At 47.5% G+C, this 20453-nt stretch overlaps 1 protein-coding gene across 2 annotated transcripts in view; it reads left to right on the top strand.

Moving 5' to 3' along the window:
* Positions 1-20453, top strand: part of UIMC1 (ubiquitin interaction motif containing 1) — a 177273-nt gene that overhangs the window by 92690 nt on the left and 64130 nt on the right. The window lies entirely within an intron of this gene.

The following is a 20453-nucleotide window of genomic DNA, read 5'->3' on the forward strand; positions in this document are numbered from 1 at the left end:
CGACCTCAGAATGATGTTTGTGGAACTAGGAGGGCACTTGAGGATGAGGGGAGGTCCTGGACTCGCTCGGAATAGGCATGGCTGGGCTCCACTGATGGTTAGGACAGGCCTATGGGCTCTGTTCACAGGTGCTTTGCATACATATAAAATCATTTTCTCCCCCATTCCATTGAGGGACACAGACCATGGGTATAGCTTAGGCCATTACTAGGAGGAGACACTATGCAAATAATAAAAAACAGCTCCTCCTCCACTGGCTATACCCCCATGCTCCAACAGGAGGACCTCAGTTTTAGTTTAGTGTCGGATAAGGAGGTGACACTCCTGCTCCTGCAGGGTTGTCCCTGTAGTTTTTCCTTCTCCGGTTTGTTTTTTCCTAAACAGAGGACGCAGGGTCACATGGTGCGTCCCTGGTCTCTCAGTGGGGAGAGCACCGGGGTCGAATGGCCGTCCCCGGCTACCCCCCTTTCCCCCCAGAAGATAAGTGGAACCGGGCTCGACCTGCAGCTCCGGTGGCCTACCAGATCCGGGGTCACCTAGTCCTGCCCTCTATCTAGTGCACTGCCACTCCTTGTGCCAGATGACTGAAGAGGTGACCCCCTGCTGGTCCGGTACAGAGGGTGAAGACTGCAGGACTCAGATAAGTACATTGGCTCTCCTGCAAGCTCCCCCCCCCCCCCGGCCTCACACTGTGACATGGTTCTTTAGGGCTTACCTGTGGATCTGGGAGGGCCGGCTGGTTGAGAGGGAGGAGGGATTCCTTCTTGTTCCCTGCATTCTGGCGGTGGGCGCCATTTTCGGAGCCGGGGTCTGCCTTTTGTCATAGTTTCCGTGCGCGTGCGATTTTTACCGCGATCTGTGACGTGACTGGCTCCGCGCCTATCGCGTCATCTTCGGCGCTTCCGCTTTGCCTCAGCGCCTCTCTACGCTTGAATGCTACTCCAGCTCCTCACAGGTCACGGTAGGACAGATAGTGTTCCGCAAAGCTGTAGGAGACCCTGACTCCAGGATTGCCGCCATCATGCCAAGACCTGGGGCCCCCCAAAAATCTAAAGCGACACCTCGGGTCCCACTGGGATCCTGTAAGGTCTGCTGCTTGCCAATATCGGTTACAGGCTCCTGTGACTCTTGCCTTGCCTCGGGACAGGATCATCCACCTCCTCCTCCCCCTCCACCAAACCAGCCCAGTCCCTCTTCCGCCCCTTCGGAGCCCGCAGAGCCCTCCTGGGCCTCTGCCATAGCTAGGGCAGCGCGGCCATGGCCTTTATGGAACGCATGGCGGCCACTGATCCACCGCCTGTGGTTAGCACCGCTCCACCTCCTGGTGCCCCCCACAGAGGACGCTCGACCGTTAAGAGGCAGCGTACGCAGCAGCATCCCTTCTCGGATGACTCTTCTTCCCCCTCTCGCAGGGATTACAGGTCTGAAGGGGAAAGGTCCGGCTCGGACGAGGACACGGAGCCGGAACTCTCACCTAAGCTCTCCACCATGGTGGCAGACTTGGTCACGGCGGTACGTGACAACTTTGACATCCAGGGGGAACCTCCTTCTACTAGTAGCCAGGAATTCCCCCTCTTCCATTCCAGAAAACCGGAGGCAGTCACATTCCCCATTCATGGCGAGTTCGCCAAGGTCCTTTCTAAGTCTTGGGAACGCCCTAATCACCGTTTTTTCTGCTACGAAGCGTATGGATACTCTTTATCCTTTCCCGACAGATAACGTGCAGCAGTGGTCTTCTCCTCCTAAGGTCGACCCGCTGGTGGCCAGATTGGCTAAGAATACGGCAATACCAGTCCTGGACGGGTCCTCCCTACAGGACTCCGTTGACAGGCATTTGCACTCTTTCCAAAGCCAGATTCTCTCTGGCGGGCACAGGTCTGCGGACCGCGTTCGCCTCGGCCTGGGTAGCCAGGGCGCTTTCGGTGTGGTTGCAGCGCCATCATCAGGACCTCGCGGAGCAGGATGCCTCTGCAGACACCCTAAACTTCATCCTCCAGATGTCCCAGGCGACAACATTCCTCTGTGAGGCCTCATTGGACGTCAGCACTCTCTTTGCGCGGATTTCGGCCCTCTCGGTCACGCAGCTCAGGGAGGTCTGGTTGAAGATCTGGGACGCCGACGCTTTCTCCAAGCGCTCCCTCACTAACCTCCCCTTTGCGGGCTCCAGGCTCTTCGGTGCTAAGCTGGATGAGATTATCTCTGACGCTACGGGGGGCAAGGGTACACACCTGCCCCAATCCAGAACCAAGCGTGCCTTCAGAGCTCGCCCCTCTGGCTCTAGAAACCAGTCCTTTCGGCGCTTCTCCTCCTCCAGGTCTGCGACAGCCCCCTCCTCCGGCGGCTCTCAGGACTTCCGCAAGAAGCCTTCCTTTAAGCCTCAACCTTCCTGACGCCCGCGGGCACAGTTCCAGGGGAGTTCTGCCCGCCCCGCGGTTCCCAAGCAGTCCTCCGCCTGAAGGGGCGCTCTCCTTTAAGCATGTCTGGAGGGCTCACGTTCAAGACGCCTGGGCCCTGGAAATTGTAACTCCCGGTTACAAGATATAATTCGTTTCCAGACCTCCGGAACATTTCTTTCCTCAAAGAAGGAGGGATCAGTGCGTCCGGTCCTGGACCTGAGGCTGTTAAACAAGTCCCTGCGGGTGCGGAGGTTCCGGATGGAATCCCTCCGCTCAGTTATTGCTTCTCTTCCAGGGGAGTTCCTCGCGTTGGTGGACATCCGGGACGCATGTCCCTATCGCAGAATCTCACCACAGGTTCCTGCGCTTCGCCATTGGCGACCGTCATTATCAGTTCGTCGCCCTTCCCTTTGGGCTGGCGACAGCCCCGCGGGTATTCACAACGCTTCTCCGTACCAGGGGCATATCTCTGCTGCCCTACCTGGACGACATTCTGATAAAGGCTCCCTCTCGTCTCCAGGCCGAAGACAGCGTCAGGATCACTGTTCAGACTCTGCAACAGTTCGGCTGGCTGATCAACTTCCCGAAGTCCTCTCTCCAACCTTCCCAGAGGATGACCTTCCTGGGGATGATTATGGACACTACTGCAGCCCGGGTATTCCTCCCGGATTGCAAGTTCTCACGGATACGGGAGTCGGTGTCTCGCCTTCTGCTTTCCCCGTGTCTCTCCATCCGGGAGTGCATGCAGGTTCTGGGGCTTATGGTGGCCTCCTTCGAGGCAGTCCCCTTTGCCCAGTTTCACACTCTGCCTCTGCAGCAGGCGATTCTGTCTTTCTGGGACAGGACATCGAAGGGTCTGGACTCTCGGATCCGTCTTCCTCCTCGGGTTCGCATGAACCTCCTGTGGTGGCTGTCCCCTCAGAATCTGACTTCGGGGAAATCCTTCCTCCCAATCTCCTGGACAGTCGTCACCACCGATACCAGTCTCCTGGGTTGGGGCGGCGTTCTCCGGGCTCGGATGGTTCAGGGGGTGTGGTCAGAAGTGGAAGCCCGCCTTCCGATCAACATATTGGAGCTCAGAGCAATTTTCCTCTCTCTGTCTCATTGGACCCCCCTCCTAACGGGTCTCCCAGTAAGGATCCAGTCGGACAATGCCACAGCTGTGGCCTACATCAATCATCAGGACGGAACCCGCAGCCAGCTGGTAATGCAGGAGGTGAAGAGGATCCTCCAGTGGGCGGAGGCTCACGTTCCAATATTGTCTGCAGTGTACATCCCAGGGGTCGAAGACTGGACGGCGGACTTTCTCAGCCGCAAAAGGGTGGATCTGGTAGAGTGGTCTCTGCATCCGGACGTATTCGAGGACGTCTGTCGCTGTTGGGGCCGCCCGGACGTGGACTTGATGGCTTCCAGGCTCAACAACAAGGTTCCCACATTCCTGGTCCGAGCTCGGGATCCGGAGGCGTACGGGGTGGACGCTCTGGTGTCTTCGTGGCAAGACTTCGCACTCCTCTATGTCTTCCCACCACTGCTTCTACCCCCTAAGGTTCTTCGCAGGGTCGCGGCAGAAGGAATCCCAACCATCCTCATCGCTCCCGATTGGCCTCGCCGCTCCTGGTTCTCGGAGGTCACTCGGATGCTGGCGGACGTTCCGTGGCCTCTTCCTCTCAGGGAGGACCTGCTGTCTCAAGGACCTCTCTTCCACCAGAATTTACAACCACTTTGTTTAACGGCGTGGCTGTTGAGACCACCATCTTGAAGAAGAGGGGCTTCTCGGACTCTGTCGTGAAGACCATGATCAAAGCCAGGAAACCAGCTTCCTCCCGGATATACTATCATACCTGGAAGGCCTTTCTTGCCTTTTGTGAGAAGATAGGTGTTTTTCCCCTTCATTTCTCCGTTCCGGTGGTCCTCTCCTTTCTCCAGTCGGGTCTTGAGATGGGAATGTCCCTGAGCTCTCTGAAGGGTCAGGTCTCCGCTCTGGCCATTTTCTTTCAGCGCTCTCTGGCTCTGCTAGGACTTCCTGCAGGGGGTGGCGCATTCGGTCCCTCCATATGTCCCTCCTCTGCCCCCCTGGGATCTGAACCTGGTTCTGTCTTCTCTCCAGGCGGCTCCTTTTGAGCCCCTGAGGAATATTTCCCTGAGCTTTCTCACCTGAAAGGTGGTCCTTTTGGTGGCCATCACCTCTATCAGGAGGGTATCGGAGCTGGCCGCCCTTTCCTCTAAAGAGCCCTTTTTGGTCTTCCACAAGGACAAGGTGGTACTGCGCCCTGTCCCTTCCTTTTTGCCCAAGGTTGTTTCCGCCTTCCACCTTAATGAGGACATAGTCCTGCCATCCTTTTGCCCCGCTCTGGCGAACCCCAAGGAGCGCGCTCTCCATTCTCTGGATGTTGTCCGTGCTTTAGGGTGTACCTGTCTGTTACTGCCCCATTTCGCCGCTCGGACTCCCTTTTTGTGGTTCCCGAGGGGCCTTGTAAGGGTCTGGCGGCCTCCAAGGTCACTGTGGCTCTGTGAATTCGGTCGACTATTGCCATGGCATATCGGTCCCGGAGTAGGGTTCCCCCAGCGGGGGTTACCGCGCACTTTACCAGGGCAGTGGGGGCCTCCTGGGCTAGGCGCAATCGAGCCTCTACATCACAACTTTGTAAGGCGGCCACCTGGTCGTCCTTACATACCTTTACAAAGTTCTACCAGCTGCACTCTTTGGCGTCGGCTGATGCTGCCCTAGGGCGCAAGGTATTGCAGGCTGTGGTTCCTGTTTAACCGTTGGACATTTTCCCTCTGGAGGTGCTGGTCTTCCCACCCTATGGACTGCTCTAGGACGTCCCATGGTCTGTGTCCCCCAATGGAATGGGCGAGAAAAGGAGATTTTTTGTGAAACTCACCTGTAAAATCTTTTTCTCGTCTTTTCCATTGGGGGACACAGCTCCCACCCATTCTTATCTGTTGCAGGAGGGATTGGTTCTATTCTAGTGGGAGCTTATGGTTAACGGCCCGATGGTGGTGTTCCTTGGTTCTGCTTTTCTTTGTTAATATTTGGTTTCTGATCTCCTCCTACTGCTTTTGCACGCACTGAGGTCCTCCTGTTGGAGCATGGGGGTATAGCCAGTGGAGGAGGAGCTGTTTTTTATTATTTGCATAGTGTCTTCTCCTAGTAATGGCCTGAGCTATACCCATGGTCTGGGTCCCCCAATGGAAAAGACGAGAATTTTTTTTTACAGGTGAGTTTCACAAAAAATCTCCTTTTTTCAGCAAAACTACAGTAGTCATGCGTTACATACTGTTATATTTCTGACATGCGTAATCTTGCTTGTAGAATCCCTTTAAAACAAGACTAAGGCTACTTTCACACTAGCGTTTTAGTTTTTCGGTATTGAGATCCGTCATAGGGGCTCAATACCGGAAATAAACGCTTCAGTTTTGTCCCCATTCATTGTCAATCGGGACAAAACTGAACAGAACAGAATGCTCCAAAATGCATTATGTTCCGTTTAGTTGCGTTCCCATACCGGAGAGCAAACCGCAACATGTTGTAGTTTTCTTTCCGTCTTGGGATGCAGAGCAAGACAGATCCGGCATTACCCCCAATGCAAGTCAATGGGGACGGATCCGTTTTCTCTGCCACAATAGAAAACGGATCCGTCCTCCATTGACTTTCAATTGAGTTCAAAACAGATCCGTTTTGGCAATGTTAAAGATAATACAACCGGATCCGTTCATAACGAATGCGGATGGTTGTATTTTCAGTAACGGAAGCGTTTTAGCTGAACCCTGCCGGATCCAGTGAAAACGCTAGTGTGATAGTAGCCTAAGATAAATCCCAAATTAAATAGTGTTGGGAAAGAAGGCTGTAGGTATGTGCAACTTTTACTAAGATCCCTTTCTGAGGGCACCAACTCACCATTTAAGGAGGCTAGGGCCTCGATCTTGGTATTGAATTAAAGGTGTTATCCAAATTCTAAAAGATCCACTCCGGGCCCAGGCCCCTGATATACATTATACTTCCTGCTCTCCGGCACCCATGTCGCTCTGGATACCTGCACGGCTGCTGCGTCTCACCCTGGGGACTGGTCAACGTCGTGGCCTGCTATTGGCTGCCCTCATCCCCGCCCCTGTTGCCGGATTATTTGATCAACATGACGGGGAGATGCAGCGGCGGCCATGCAGGGTGCCGGGAAGCACATAAGTATAATGTATATGAAGGGCCCGGGCATTGGGGGAATCTTTTAGAATTTGAATAACCCCTTTAAAAGCTGACATTGTCAGCTTTAAACAAGGCTTGGCTTGCATCTTTGGTTGTTACACAGCCTGAGGTCCAGCGTCAGTATCAAGGAAATATGAGATACTTCCTTGGGTGCTGAATTGCAGCGCAACGACATATGAGATATGCCTTTGGCAGGGAAAGGGTTAAAGAGGTTGTCGAAGTTAAAAATAAAAATGCCAAATGGCAGGGAACAGGTTAAAATAATAAAGCCCACTCTGCTGAGTCTGATTGGTGATGATTGGAGATCTGTGTTTGTTAACCTAGCTGAATACAGTCTCCAGGAAAAATGAGGTCCTCCCCAGAGGCCAGGGAGTGGCAGGGAGGTTCCCTCTACTGATCTTATGATACATGTGTCATTCCCCAAATGACAAATCTGTTCTATTAGATACAAGTATAGCTAATGTTGTATCAGCAAATCCCGACAGGATGTGCAGCTGAAAAGCTTGAAAAAAGTAAGAAAGAAAGAATGCAACAAACTGTACAGAAATGAAAAGGAACCCCGTTGAACACATTTTTAGTGAAATAATTCTTTCTAGGTCATGGAAAGCAGGTTCTTTTTTGTGAAAGAAAGGAGACTGTTGATTGGGAAATCTAGTCTGATAAAGTTATTTTTTAAATATTTTTCACCACCCCGTGTTTCCATGGTGATCACATACTTCCAGGTCAATGAAATAAAGCACAGTTAATTCTTTGAAAAGAATTTGGTTAAAAGTTTGTCATTCTTTCAGTTTTTTTCCCCAAGATTACCTTTTTACAAGAGCAGTCATTCTCACCTTTTTTGTGTTTCGGTCTAGACATTTGTGGGGTTTTTTTAAATTTCAAAACACAAACTTCTGCATATTATAAAATGTTTGAAATCAATTTGTAAGTAAGGGCTCTTTCACACGTGCGTTCTTTTCTTCCGGCATAGAGTTCCGTCGTCGGGGCTCTATGCCGGAAGAATCCTGATCAGGATTATCCTAATGCATTCTGAATGGAGAGAAATCCGTTCAGGATGCATCAGGATGTCTTCAGTTCCGGAACGGAACGTTTTTTGGCCAGAGAAAATACCGCAGCATGCTGCGCTTTTTGCTCCGGCCAAAAATCCGGAACACTTGCCGCAAGGCCGGATCCGGAATTAATGCCCATTGAAAGGCATTGATCCGGATCCGGCCTTAAGCTAAACGTCGTTTCGGCGCATTGCCGCATCCGACATTTAGCTTTTTCAGAATGGTTACCATGGCTGCCGGGACGCTAAAGTCCTGGCAGCCATGGTAAAGTGTAGTGGGGAGCGGGGAGCAGTATACTTACCGTCCGTGCGGCTCCCCGGGTGCTCCTGAGTGACGTCAGGGCGCCCCAAGCTCATGGATCATGTGATCACATGGATCACGTCATCCATGCGCATGGGGCGCTCTGACGTCATTCTGGAGCGCCCCGGGAGCCGCACGGACTGTAAGTATACCGCTCCCCGCTTCTACTATGGCAACCAGGACTTTAATAGCGTCCTGGGTGCCATAGTAACACTGAACGCATTTGGAAGACGGTTCCGTCTTCAAATGCTTTCAGTACACTTGCGTCTTTCCGGATCCGGAGTGTAATTCCGGCAAGTGGAGTACACGCCGGATCCGGACAACGCAAGTGTGAAAGAGGCCTAACTTCCAAAGAGGACTTGTCACATCTCCTGACATCTATTTTAGTAACTACTTACATTCCCCATGTAATAACAATGCTGGAGCATTTTTCATATAACTTTGTTGTGTCCTTCCTCTATTATTCCTACTATTCATCCTTCAGTGATTGATCGCATTCCCTGTGTAAGGGTCCATTCACACGTCCGCAATTTCGTTCCATTTTTGCGGAACGGAATTGCTGACCCATTCATTTCTATGGGGCAGCGCGATGTGCTGCCCGGACACTGAACTGCGGACCCGCACTTCCGGGTCCGCAATTGAAAAAAATAGAACATGTCCTATTCTTGTCCACAATAGCGGACAAGAACAGGCATATTCTATTAGTGCCGGCAATGTGCGGTCCGCAAAATGCGGACGTGTGAATGGACCCTAAGTATGTATAGATATCTGTTAGTCATGGATAGTTGTATGTGGGGGAGGTATTATCATTAATTGATAGCATTCCCTGTCTGTGTATACAGAGATAGCTATCAGTCATTGATAGTTGCACACATAGGAGGTATTATCAGTGATTGATAGCATTCTCTGCATAAGGGCTCATGCACACGACCATATGTATTTTGAGATCCGCAAAAAATACAGATGACGTCCGTGTGCATTCCGTATTTTGCAGAACGGAACAGCTGGACCCTAATAGAACAGTACTATCCTTGTCCGTAATGCAGACAATAATAGGACATGTTCTATTTTTTTGCGGAACAGAAATACGGACATGCGGAAACGGAATGCACACGGAGTAACTTCCATTTTTTTGCAGGCCTATTGAAAAGAATGGTTCCGCATATGGTTCGGGAAAAAAAGGAACGGACACAGAAAGAAAATACGTTCGTGTGCATGAGCCTTAAAGAGGACCTTTCACTAGAATAAAACATCTAAACTAACTATACAGACATGGAGAGCGGCGCACAGGGATCCACCTGCACTTACTATTATCCCCGGGCGCCGATCCGTTCTCCCGTTATTGCCTCCGGTATCTTCATAGTTAGGCTCCACCCAGGGGAACCTGCTGGCGTCTCATTCTCCCATGCTGTAGCGCTAGCCAATCGCTGCGCTCAGCTCATAGCCTGAGAGGCTTTTTTTTCTCTCGATTGCGATTGGCCAGCGCTACAGCATGGGAGAAGGAGACCCCGGCAGGTTCCCCTGGGTGGAGCCTAACTATGAAGATACCGGAGGCAATAACGGGAGAACGGAGCGGCGCCCGGGGATAATAGTAAGTGCAGGGGGATCCCTGGGCGCCGCTCTCCATGTCTGTATAGTTAGTTTAGATGTTTTATTCTAGTGAAAGGTCCTCTTTAAGTGTGTATACAGAGATAGCTGTCAGTCACTGATAACTGTGCACAGAGAGGTGTTATCATTGATTGATAGCATTCTCTGGGTAAGTGTGTATATAGAGAGAGCTGTCAGTTACTGGTAGCTGTACATAGAGAGGTGTTATCGGTGATTGATAGCATTCTCTGTGTAAGTGTATATACATAGCTGTCAGTCACAGTTCGCTCTACACTGTGGGGGTATTATCAGTAATTGATAGAATTATCTGTGTGTGTATATACTTAGCTGTCAGTTACTGATCGTTGTACACAGGAAGGTGTTATCAATGATTGATAGCATTCTCTGTGTAAGTGTGTATACAGAGATAGCTGTCAGTCAATGATAGTTGTACATGGGGGAGGTATTATCAGTAATTGATAGCATTTCCTGTGTGTGTATACAGAGATAGCTGTCAGTCATTGATAGTTGTACACAGGGGGAGGTGTTATCAGTAATTGATAGCATTCTCTGGTAAGTGTATATACAGAGATAGCTGTCAGTCAGTGATAGTTATACACAGGGAGGTGTTATCAGTGATATCATTCTCTGGTAAGTGTATATACAGAGATAGCTGTCAGCCAGTGATAGTTGTACACAGGGAGGTGTTATCAGTTATTGCTAGCATTCTCTGTGTAAGTTTATATACAGAGAAAGCTGTCACACTGATAACTGTACACGGGGAGATGTTATTGGTGATTGATAGCATTCTCTGTGTAAGTGTGTATACAGAGATAGCTGTCAGTCACTGATAGCTGTACACGGGGAGGTGTTATCAGTGATTGATAGCATTCTCTGTGTAAGTATAACCATAGATAGCTGTCAGTCACGGATCGCTGTACACTGTGGGGATGTTATCAGTGATTGATAGAATTTTCTGAGTGTGTGTATACATAGCTGTCAGTTACTGATAGTTGTACACAGTGGAGGTGTTATCAGTGATTGATAGATGATAGTTGTGCACATGGCAGGTGTTATCAGTAATTTAATAGCATTTTCGGTATATGTGTGTATACAGAGATAGCTGTCAGTCACTGATAGCTGTACACAGGGGAGGTATTATCAGTAATTAATAGCACGTGTGTCTACAGAGATAGTTATCCCATGACTAATGTAAAAAATTTAAATTATATTGTACATGACAGATCTAGAACCAGCCCTGCACCTCACTTGGATCCAGAGATCTCCCCATTCATTACTCTGCTAGACTTATATCTAGCTGCAGCTAAGGGGGAGCTTCTATTCTGCTGAAGCTAAGGGGGCATGTCTTTTTTGCTGCAGCTCTCCTTATCACAACTCAAGAGGCAGTTGAAGGGTGAAACAGGGCATGTTTGGTCTTCTCAGTGAGCGCATTGCGATCACCGCAGTGAGGTGGACAGAAATAAGGAAATTAACAAACAGCAGGTAGCGCTATAGAGATACAGTTTATTGAGTAACTCAGTGGCTATGCTGAATTTTTTTATTACATGCAATTACAAAAGTATTGAGATCCAGGTGCTGTTTGAAAACTGTAAAATATTTTGTGGGTCAACACTTTTTAAGGTTTTTAAACCGTTTTCTCACTAGATAAGATGTGCAAAGAAGCTGATCATTTCATGATGGTCATATACAGTCAGGTCCATAAATATTGGGACATTGACACAATGCTAACATTTTTGGCTCTATACACCACCACAATGGATTTGAAATTAAACAAACAAGATGTGCTTTAACTGCAAACTGTCAGCTTTAATTTGAGGGTATTTACATCCAAATCAGGTGAACGGTGTAGGAATTACAACAGTTTGCATATGTGCCTTCCACTTGTTAATGGACCAAAAGTAATGGGACAGAATAATAATCATAAATCAAACTTTCACTTTTTAATACTTGGTTGCAAATCCTTTGCAGTCAATTACAGCCTGAAGTCTGGAACGCATAGACATCACTAGACGCTGGGTTTCATCCCTGGTGATGCTCTGTCAGGCCTCTACTGCAACTGTCTTCAGTTCCTGCTTGTTCTTGGGGCATTTTCCCTTCAGTTTTGTCTTTAGCAAGTGAAATGCATGCTCAATCGGATTCAGGTCAGGTGATTGACTTGGCCATTGCATAACATTCCACTTCTTTCCCTTAAAAAACTCTTTGGTTGCTTTTGCAGTATGCTTTGGGTCATTGTCCATCTGCACTGTGAAGTGCGGTCTAATGAGTTCTGAAGCATTTGGCTGAATATGAGCAGATAATATTGCCCGAAACACTTCAGAATTCATCCTGATGCTTTTGTCAGCAGTCACATCATCAATAAATACAAGAGAACCAGTTCCATTGGCAGCCATACATGTCCACGCCATGACACTACCACCACCATGCTTTACTGATGAGGTGGTATGCTTAAGATCATGAGCAGTTTCTTTCCTTCTCCATACTCTTCTCTTCCCATCACTCTGGTACAAGTTGATCTTGGTCTCATCTGCCCATAGGATGTTGTTCCAGAACTGTGAAGGCTTTTTTAGATGTCGTTCCTGGCCTTCCTGTTTTTGAGGCTCACCAATGGTTTACATCTTGTGGTGAACCTTCTGTATTCACTCTGGTGAAGTCTTCACTTAATTGTTGACTTTGACACACATACACCTACCTCCTGGAGAGTGTTCTTGATCTGGCCAACTGTGAAGGGAAATAATTCTTTGGTCATCCACCACAGTTGTTTTCCGTGGTCTTCCGGGTCTTTTGGTGTTGCTGAGCTCAACGGTGCGTTACTTTTTTAAAAGAATGTTCCAAACAGTTGTTTTGACCACGCCTAATTTTTTTTCTATCTCTCTGATAGGTTTGTTTTGTTTTTTTCAGCCTAATGACGGCTTGCTTCACTGATAGTGACAGCTCTTTGGATCTCATCTTAAGAGTTGACAGCAACAGATTCCAAATGCAAATAGCACACTTGAAATGAACTCTGGACCTTTTATCTGCTCATTGTAATTGGGATAATGAGGGAATAACACACACCTGGCCATGGAACAGCTGAGAAGCCAATTGTCCCATTACTTTTGGTCCCTTAACAAATGGGAGGCACATATGAAAACTGTTGTAATTCCTACACCGCTTACCGTATTTTTCGCTTCATAAGACACACTTTTTTCCCCCCAAAAGTGGGGGGAAAATGGCCGTGCGTCTTATAAAGAGGATACTTCGCTGGCCGCTATGCTGCACAGGGCGGCCAGCGACGTATCAGTGTGGAGGGAGGAGGCGGGGACACTAATGGCGCGGCCCGGTGCAGTGCCTCTACTCTAATACACCGGGCCCCACAACTGTTAAATACATTCAATCTGATCTATATCTAAATGTATACGCTCTGTTCGGTACTTACTGTAGTACCATAAGTATAGCATTAAGACGGCGCAGACCGGCATCTCCCTCTGTCATGCGCCGCCTGCCGCAGCTCCCTCTGTCATGCGCCGCCTGCCGCAGCTCCCTCTGTCATGCGCCGCCTGCCGCAGCTCCCTCTGTCATGCGCCGCCTGCCCCAGCTCCCTCTGTCATGCGCCGCCTGCCCCAGCTCCCTCTGTCATGCGCCGCCTGCCCCAGCTCCCTCTGTCATGCGCCGCCTGCCCCAGCTCCCTCTGTCATGCGCCGCCTGCCCCAGCTCCCTCTGTCATGCGCCGCCTGCCCCAGCTCCCTCTGTCATGCGCCGCCTGCCCCAGCTCCCTCTGTCATGCGCCGCCTGCCCCAGCTCCCTCTGTCATGCGCCGCCTGCCCCAGCTCCCTCTGTCATGCGCCGCCTGCCCCAGCTCCCTCTGTCATGCGCCGCCTGCCCCAGCTCCCTCTGTCATGCGCCGCCTGCCTGTTAATTCATAAAGTGAGATAAGCAGGCAGGCGGCGCATGACCGAGGGAGCTGGGGCAGGCGGCGCATGAGGAGGGAGCTGCGGCAGGCGGCTCATGACCGAGGGAACTGCCGGTCTGCGCCGTCTTAATGCTATACTTACGGTACTACAGTAAGTACCGAACACAGCGTATACATTTAGATATAAATCGGATTGAATGTATTTAACAGTTGCGGGGCCCGGTGTATTAGAGTAGAGTCACTGCACCGGGCCCCGCCATGAGTGTCTCCGCCTCCTCCCTCCACACTGATGCATCTGATGGGGGGATCTATAGATGACACTTATGGGGATCTGTGGATGACATAAGTGTCATCCACAGATCCCCCATCAGTGTCATCCACAGATCCCCCATCAGTGTCACCCACAGATCCCCCATCAGTGTCATCCACAGATCCCCCATCAGTGTCATCCACCGATCCCCCATCAGTGTCATCCACCGATCCCCCATCAGTGTCATCCACCGATCCCCCATCACTGTCATCCACCGATCCCCTATCAGTGTCATCCACAGATCCCCCATCAGTGTCATCCACAGATCCCCCATCAGTGTCATCCACAGATCCCCCATCAGTGTCATCCACAGATCCCCCCCATCAGTGTCATCCACAGATCCCCCCCATAACAGTGCGTCATCCACAGATCCCCCCCATAACAGTGCGTCATCCACAGATCCCCCCCATAACAGTGCGTCATCCACAGATCCCCCCATAACAGTGCTTCATCCACAGATCCCCCCATAACAGTGCGTCATCCACAGATCCCTATATCAGTGCGTCTTCCACAGATCCCCCCCATAACAGTGCGTCATCCACAGATCCCCCCATAACAGTGCTTCATCCACAGATCCCCCCATAACAGTGCGTCATCCACATATCCCCCCCATAACAGTGCGTCATCCACAGATCCCCCCCATAACAGTGCGTCATCCACAGATCCCCCCCATAACAGTGCGTCATCCACAGATCCCCCCCCATAACAGTGCGTCATCCACAGATCCCCCATAACAGTGCGTCATCCACAGATCCCCCCATAACAGTGCGTCATCCACAGATCCCCCCCCATAACAGTGCGTCATCCACAGATCCCCCCATAACAGTGCGTCATCCACTGATCCCCATAACAGTGCATCATCCACAGACCACCATTAGTTCAAAACCTACCAAAAGCACACCTTTTGGTTCAAAATATTTTTTTTCTTATTTTCCTCCTCAAAAACCTAGGTGCGTCTAATCATCAGGTGCGTCTTATAAAGCGAAAAATACGGTACCTGATTTGGATGTAAATACCCTCAAATTAAAGCTGACAGGTGCAGTTAAAGCACATCTTGTTCGTTTCATTTCAAACCCATTGTGGTGGTGTATAGAGACAAAAATGTTAGAATTGTGTTGATGTCCCAATATTTATGGACCTGACTGTACCTTTGATAGCTCATTTGGATGAAAAATGTATGGGCACCTCGACATAAAGTCACATAGTATCTTAGGTATATATTTGTTTTATTGAATAGATAGTCATGTGTTTTTGTTATCCTGCATATGCTAGGTATGTAAGCATAGAACAGTGAAGTTCGTTTTTAAGAACATATGGGTCTACAGAAACCTGATCCTAAAAATGGAACCACTCCCAACAAGAAGCAATATTAAGGCATTATATTACTCCCGTGCAGTGAGATGAGCTGTTTGCTCAGCGGTGATCTGCAAAAGCTTTGTACATTCCAGGCTCGGGGCACTCCTTCTGCATAATTTGATCAGCACAATTCACTTGCATTCAGTGTTTCGGCACCTTTCTTCTAATTGTGCCAGTTGCGAAGCTGAAAGGCAAATTTGCAAATGAAATTACAGCAGGTAAAGCAATATTACAGGCGCCTGGAAAGGATGAGAACCGAGAAGATGTGAGGTGGTGAGCAAATGTTTCTCTCATTGCAGCTGTAAATAGTTGCGCTTTCCCAAACCCTTCTGGCCATTGGAGAAGGCTTTTACCCAATTTCCCTGAAAAATGCCCTTCTATTTGACATATGTCATATTAACAAATACAAGGAATGTGGGATGTAACAAGTGACCAAAGCTTTGTGGGCTCTAAAATACTACTTGGTGAAAACTTATGGTTGCCTCATGTTTAAACTTGAAGTTCAAGGAGCAAGTACTGGTTCAATGGCCTGTGACCTCCCCACCAAATGAGGATTTGCCATTTACTGGAAAGTATACGAATATTAGAAATCACCTGAGACTTCAGAACTACTTTTTGAAGAAGAGTCAGGAGCTCAATTTCAGTCATTAAATAAAGCGACTAACCAGTGATCAGTACTCGCCTGTAGGCAGATGATCCTTCATACATACATTCAGGGAGCGATGTATAAAGATCAGGGAGGATCCAGGTAGGTAGCACTGCACGCTAAAGCTATATCAATTTGGTACTGCCCTTTTGTTGTACTACCATTTTGATTCTGTTTTGCTGTGCTTGCTTTTTAACCAATTCAAGACTAGGTCATTTACCCCCCTCTCCTGGCTTTTTTTTTTTAAGCATGTGTCTTTAAAAGCCATACTTTTTTTTTTTCTGTTCAGTTATGTTAATAATTTTTGTGACTTTTTTGGTGATACATAGCCCTTTATTTTTATGTCATTTTTTATTTTAGTATTTTTTTTTATGCCCATGAAGATATGGAAAAATAGTCATTTATTTCACAAGTTCAGAAAATGCAACTAAAATTAAATTATGTCCCCTTTCCATAATGGTCATTTTGGTATATGGGTTATGGTCGCCGGGGTGTAGCCTCACTGCAGAGATGATCTGGGTCTGCAAAGACCCAGTAGCTCATGCAGACACACGGCCTACTGCGATCACATGATTACTGGGACCAGAGCAGGAAAGAGCTTCATTGCCATCTCCTAATCTGTTTATGCAACGCTCATTGAGCGATGTATGTGCAAGGCAGGAACGGTAAAGACTTCCTTACATTCTCTGTAGGGAGATCTGCTATCACTTACAGTAGTCTTCAGATCCCACAGCTGCAATTTCTGCAAGGACATTTAGGAAAATGGGAGCCGCATAGAATGATGTGCACCCCTAATTTAGGACCATCAGAGCAATAGAGCAAGTGTGTACATGTTCTTAGAACAAGCATCACCAAATGTGATTGAATGTGTTAAAATATGTTTCACACATGAAATAAAATGGCCAAGGTTATTAGAACTCAAGGAAGTCCTTCACTTTCCTCAGCAGATGTAATATACAGTTGCAAGAAAAAGTATGTGAACCCTTTGGAATGATATGGATTTCTGCACAAATTGGTCATAAAATGTGATCTGATCTTCATCTAAGTCACAACAATAGACAATCACAGTCTGCTTAAACTAATAACACACAAAGAATTAAATGTTACCATGTTTCTATTGAACACACCATGTAAACATTCACAGTGTAGGTGGAAAAAGTATGTGAACCCCTAGACTAATGACATCTCCAAGAGCTAATTGGAGTGAGGTGTCAGCCAACTGGAGTCCAATCAAATAGATGAGATTGGAGGTGTTGGTTACAGCTGCCCTGCCCTAGAAAAAACACACACCAGTTCTGGGTTTGCTTTTCACAAAAAGCATTGCCTGATGTGAATGATGCCTCGCACAAAAGAGCTCTCAGAAGACCTACGATTAAGAATTGCTGACTTGCATAAAGCTGGAAAGGGTTATAAAAGTATCTCCAAAAGCCTTGCTGTTCATCAGTCCACGGTAAGACAAATAGTCTATAAATGGAGAAAGTTCAGCACTGCTGCTTCTCTCCCTAGGAGTGGCCGTCCTGTAAAGATGACTACAAGAGCACAGCGCAGACTGCTCAATGAGACGAAGAAGAATCCTAGAGTGTCAGCTAAAGACTCACAAAAGTCTCTGGCATATGCTAACATCCCTGTTAGCGAATCTACGATACGTAAAACACTAAACAAGAATGGATTTCATGGGAGGATACCACAGAGGAAGCCACTGCTGTCCAAATAAAACATTGCTGTATGTTTACAGTTTGCACAAGAGCACCTGTATGTCCCACAGCAGTACTGGCAAAATATTATGTGGACAGATGAAACCAAAGTTGAGTTGTTTGGAAGAAACACACAACACTATGTGTGGAGAAAAAGAGGCACAGCACACCAACATCAAAACCTCATCCCAACTGTGAAGTATGGTGGTGGACTGGACGGATTGCTATCATCGATGGAAAAATAAATTCCCTAGTTTATCTAGACATTTTGCAGGAGAACTTAAGGTCATCTGTCCCCCAGCTGAAGCTCAACAGAAGATGGGTGTTCAAAGAGGAAAAGGTGGAATAGACGGCTCCACTACTCAGGCAAATGGTAGAGGTGCGATACTGCTAGACCTGACTCTTCCTTTCTCCAATTTTATGCTTCTGACTGGGTAAGGATAAGCAGGCACACTCTAATTTGGGTCAATATATTAATTTATATCTATTTCAGGTGATTATGAGGTCTTATTAATAGATATTGTTGAGTATATATAGTATAATAAAATATGCAAGGTGGAATTAATAAAATTGTAGAAATACAATTAGATATAAGTCCTTTTTAATAAAAAGTAGTTAAATATGTAAAAAATTTAAAAATAGTGATGATGAATAAGTAATCACCACTAGGTAGTTGCCACCTGGTAGAGGGTAATGGATGCCCTGAAAAAAATGCCCTGATAAAAATGATGATTCTTTGTTCATAGAGTCTTTCATACAACAGTCTTTCATATAATAGTGGCCACTGGTCTGAGGATAAAATCGAGGGTAAATAGTGCGCCTTATATAATTATAACTCCATGTGTAGGATAGTTCTTCATAAGGCAATAATCGCTGGACAGAGGATTATTATCAAATGATGCCCCTTTATATACTTATGTATCCTTTTACAAGGTAATTTTCAAATAATAATCGCCGCTGAGCAGAGGATAGATAATGCGCCTTTTCAATATGTCTTTCATAGAACAGCAGGTGTGTATATATATATAGTTACAGTTCAGAGCTTGTGACAATATGTAACTAATAATTGCTGTATTCCTTATGCCGAGCTGTGGGGGAAAGGGATGCTCTGTGCCTGAGTGCGGCGTCCCGCACTGTCTCTGGCTACAGAGGTCACTTACCCTTCCCGGCGCTGTTGTGTTGGGTCCTCTGGTAGTGGTCGGCTGTTCCTGGGAGGCTGTCTCGATTCAGTCCAGTTCACAGGAGTCGGCGGCGTGCCTAGGACGCCGGGGGGCGTGGTTCGCGCGTCTGGAGAATGACGCAAGCGGTCACGTGATCGCGATCCTCTCCAAGCTTGTTCACAGTATTCCTCTTGTACTGTTTAGAGTGATGAATGTTCTAACAATCCTCAGCTTCTTAAACGCGTTTCGGGAGTCTCTCCCTTCATCAGTAAGTGGAGGATTGTGGTAAATACTGTGGTATTTATAGGGCAGCAGTAATCAACTTATTTGTGAACTAATTATCATTGCCAATAAGGTTGATGTGTTCAATTAGTTACTTTATTCCAGTCCTATTTGGCATATTCCATTTTGTGGCCAGAATAAAAATATGCAAAATGTGGAAAAATAAAAATAAGAAGAAAAATAAAGAAAGATGTAGAGATATATGGTGGGGTGATTATTTTTGCAAATTGGATTGATTTGATGGGTATTATAGTTTTGTCTTTATTTGCAGAGTGGTAAATATAGATTACTTGGTTAGGAACCCTCCTATATACAGTAGGTCAAATACCTTATTTTGCGGTGTAAGGGAATAGTAGCATATTTAATTAGTTATTCCTCAGATGAACAAAATTTAGCATTTTGGGTTTCTATAGTGTAGAGAGGTAATTGCTGTGTAAGTGTTCGCTGGCTGATAGTATTTGTAGTGTAGAGGACTTGTTGTTGTGCATGCAGACTTGATTATTTTGTGTAGATTTGGTGGTAATTTTTATATTTTTAATATAGATATCGATCTATTGTATGTAGTATTGCTGGTAAGTTCTGGTGTTTCCTGGTTGTGAGCATACATTGGTCCTGATGTTTCCTGGTTGTGAACATACAGTAGGATCTGCCCATTGTGTCACTGGTCCGTATTATGAAAGACCCAGTGAATGTTCGGGTTTGTCATCCCTGTATATTCCAAAGAGGGAAGGACGATACAAAATGCAGCAAAAGGATAGTCAGAATTCAGCATTATAAATTTATATAGTATAAAGAGGTAATTTCTGTGTAATTTCTGTATAGGTGTATACTGGTAGATAGTGATTAATTATTTTGTGTAGGTTCGAGGCTTACTTGTATCTTTAATATAGATTTGAGGCTTACTTGTATCTTTAATATGGATGTAGATCTTTATATGTTTTCACTGTAGTATTGCTGGTAAATCCTGGTGTTTCTTAGGGCTCTTTCACACCTGCGTTCTTTTCTTCCGGCATAGAGTTCCGTCGTCGGGGCTCTATGCCGGAAGAATCCTGGTCAGTTTTATCCTAATGCATTCAGAATGGAGTGAAATCCGTTCAGGATGCATCAGGATGTCTTCAGTTCCGAAACGGAACGTTTTTTGGCCGGAGAAAATACCGCAGCATGGTGCGCTTTTTGCTCCGGCCAAAAATCCTGAAGACTTGCCGCAAGGCTGGATCCGGAATTAATGCCAATTGAAAGGCATTGATCCGGATCCGGCCTTAAGCTAAACGTAGTTTCAGTGCATTGCCAAATCCGACGTTTAGCTTTTTCTGAATGGTTACCATGACTGCCGGAATTCTAAAGTCCTGGCAGCCATGGTAAAGTGTAGTGGGGAGCGGGGGAGCAGTATACTTACCGTCCGTGCGGCTCCCCGGGCGCTCCAGAGTGACGTCAGGGCGCCCCAAGCGCATGGATCACATGATCGCATGGCACGTCATCCATGCGCATGGGGCGCTCTGACGTCATTCTGGAGCGCCCAGGGAGCCGCGCAGACTGTAAGTATACTGCTCCCCCGCTCC

This window comes from Bufo bufo, chromosome 1, assembly GCF_905171765.1.
Source record: "Bufo bufo chromosome 1, aBufBuf1.1, whole genome shotgun sequence".
Classification (NCBI taxonomy): Eukaryota; Metazoa; Chordata; class Amphibia; order Anura; family Bufonidae; genus Bufo; species Bufo bufo.